General features: G+C 43.1%; 1 non-coding gene across 1 annotated transcript; it reads left to right on the top strand.

Annotated features, from left to right (window-relative positions):
• The first annotated feature begins 2859 nt into the window (after positions 1-2859).
• Positions 2860-2967, top strand: LOC144227738 (U6 spliceosomal RNA). The gene has a single exon (XR_013334040.1). It is a non-coding gene; the product is annotated as a U6 spliceosomal RNA (small nuclear RNA).
• The last annotated feature ends 231 nt before the right edge of the window (positions 2968-3198 follow it).

Genomic DNA, 3198 nt, shown 5'->3' with positions numbered 1-3198 from the left:
TCCTGCCCCCAAATATGCCACTGTGGCATATTGATTATTATAAATGAAAGTTATATTTATATATATTTATATAAATGAAAGCAGGGGAGGGACATAGAGAGAGAGGAATAGAGAGAATCTCAAGCAGGGTTGATGCTCAGCTCCAAGCCTGACATGGGGCTCGATCTCACAAACCATGAGATCATGACCTGAGCTGAAACCAAGAGTTGGATGCTCAGCTGACTGAGTCACTCAGGTGTCCCCATAAAAAAGAGCTTTTTAAAACAGCCTGTTNCAGGAGGTAAAGACACATCCTTTTCACCAGAGATGAGAAATTTAGAGTGGAGAAGCCTGAATAAACAACCTTGTTACTTTTTACTAATTTACTCCCCCAGCCCAAATTCTGCTTAGAATTCTTTACTAATGGAAGCTCCCAAACTTTTCTTTGTCCTGTCCTCCAGTAAATTCCTCCCAGATTTACTGTCTCTCAGTCTAAAAAGTTGTGAAAGCTGCCTGCCTCAGTCATTTCCTGAGATCTCAATTTCATTATTGGGCCTCCATGAGCATGTAGTAAAACTCTGGGTTTTTTTGTAGTTAATTGGTCTCATGTCCATTTAATTCTTAGGCCAGCTGGACGACCCTGAAGGCTGGAGACTTTCTCCTTCCCTTCAAACATGGAAATAAATAATAAATGAACTAATTCTACTGCACGTTACAGGTGATTCATGTTTTGGAAACAAGAGAAATGGTAGGAGGGTGAGAGTCTTCAGGAGCCCCAGGTGTGGAGGGGGAGGTTTGTGATGTTATCAGGGTGAGCATGGCAGGCCTCACTGAGCTGATGACTTTTGCCAAATATAAAAAAATTCTCTATAAATATATCAAACACCAGAAGCTTCAGGAGGCCGGGGAACATGCCTGCCTTCTTCATGGTACACGGTAGGAACACAGTATTTGTGGCATGAATAAATGAATCTGAATGCATTTATCAAGGTTCTGGTTTGGGACTATAAATTGTTGTCTAAATTTGAGTAGGAATTGTGACCCCCAAGGAGGCGGGCTTTTATTTGGGAGGGGGATCTTTGTTATGGTTGGAGAATGGAGATGGTTAATGGTTGCGGTGATGGAAAGTGGCTTTTGTTTTCATTTGGTGTTTCCTACCGATCGCATTCCTATGTGATTAAAAACTTTCCGTGGGTGTCTGGGTGGCTCAGTCAGTTGAGTGCCCGACTTGGCTCGGGTCATGATCTTGAGGTCAGTGAGTTTGAGCCCCATGTCGGGCTCTGTGCTGACAGCTCAGAGCCTGGATCCTACTTCAGATTCTGTGTGTTCCTCTCTCTCTGTCCTTCCCCAGCTCGCTCTCTGTCTCTCTCTCTCTCTCTTTCAAAAATAAAGTCTTGGGGGCAGTTGGGTGGCTCAGTTGGTTAAGCATCTAACTTCTCTCAGGTTGTGATCTCACAGTTCATGGGTTCGAGCACCATGTCAGGCTCTGTGCTGACAGCTTGGAGCCTGGAGCCAGCTTTGAATTCTCTCTCTCCCTCTCTTTCTGCCCCTTCCCTGCTCTTGCTCTGTTTCTGTCTCTCTCTCTCGCTCTCTGCCCCTCCCCCACTCATGCTCTCTCTCAAAAATAAACATTAAAAAAACTTTTTAAAAATATATAAAATAAAAAGTCTTGGTGTACATTCCATGTAATGGGGCTATAGCTGTTCACCACATACATAAACCATGATCTATTGAACTGGGCTTCCCATATTTCCCAGTCACTTCCCTCCAGCCACACTGCCTGTGTGTCCTTTCCTCCGTTTCGTCTCTAGGATTACAAAAATGGCTCTCACCTATGCAGCTTTGAATTCTTGTTATTTTTTATTAATCTTTGCTGCCTTTCTGTACCAAACGTAAGCCAGCAAATAAATTAGATGACAGTCTTTGTTTATGTCTGAGGCAGTTGGAGTTGGAGTGGGGATTTATAAGGGTCAGAAGCAGGAAGTTCCAACTCCTGTACTGGCTCTGCCACTATTATCCCTGGCTTTCCTCTCTCTCCTTCCTGTATCTTAGTATTTGCTCTGGCCCCTAAAAAGGAAAAAAAAAAAAAAAAAGGAGGGCTGCTTGGCCAGCTAAGTGGGTAGTGTGTGGCTCTTGATCTGGGGGGTTCGAGCCCCATGTTGGGTGTAGAGACGGCTTAAAAATAAAATATTAAAAATAAATAAATAAAAGGAAAAAATAAAACCACCACCAGATCACTAACACTACGAAAGTTATTCCACATTGTTTTAAAGTTTATTCACTTTTGAGAGACAGCATGAGGAGGGGGGGCAGAGCGAGAGAGGCAGAGGATCCAAAGCAGGCTTTTCACTGACAGCACAGAGCCCACTATGGGGCTTGAACTCACAAACTGTGAGATCATGACCAGAGCCAAAGTCAGATGCTTAACAACTGAGCCACCTGGGGGCCCCTACAAAAGTCATTCTAAAAGACACTGGATGGTTTCTATAATAGCACATGTAGACTTTGGACGGGTGATTAAACAAGTGCTCTGTGGCCCATTTTCGTCCTTCCACGTGGAATTAGGTGAGGTTGTCCCGGTGAAGAGTGCTAATCCGAAACTGCACAGCTATGTGAGCAGGGACAGCCCCGCCCAGTGTGGTGAATACTGTGTCCACACATCAGACAGATGGTGTCAAGGGGTTTGTTCCCTTCCTTTAAAAAAAAAAAAAAAAAAAGGTAGTGAAATAAGTACATTTTCAGGTTTAAAAACATCCTGATGCCTTTTCCATACCAGAATCCTTTTAGAATGTCAAGAGATACAAGTGGTGTGTACTCAGTCCCCCGTGTAATTTTGCCTGGTGGTCCATAGAGAGCATTTCTCTTAAAATGACCCCCTTAGTGCTCGCTTCGGCAGCACATATACTAAAAATTGGAACGATACAGAGAAGATTAGCATGGCCCCTGCACAAGGATGACACGCAAATTCGTGAAGCGTTCCATATTTTTTGAGCACTGAGTGTTATGTGGAAACTAATTTGACAATAAACTATTTGTAAAAAAAAAAAACAAAAACAGCAAAAAAAAAATAGTCAAAGGGAAAAAAAAATAAATAAATAAAATGACCCCCTTAGAGATTTTGCTTGTGCAAACCTTGCTACAGAAGGCTCTCTATGCTGATCATTCAAAAACGGAGACAAAGAGGGTGCCTGGCTGGCGCAGTCAGTAGAGCATGTGACT

This window comes from Crocuta crocuta, unplaced genomic scaffold (genome assembly GCF_008692635.1).
Source record: "Crocuta crocuta isolate KB4526 unplaced genomic scaffold, BGI_CrCroc_1.0 scaffold41, whole genome shotgun sequence".
In the NCBI taxonomy this organism is placed as follows: domain Eukaryota; kingdom Metazoa; phylum Chordata; class Mammalia; order Carnivora; family Hyaenidae; genus Crocuta; species Crocuta crocuta.
This window is presented reverse-complemented; position numbering and strand designations above follow the sequence as displayed.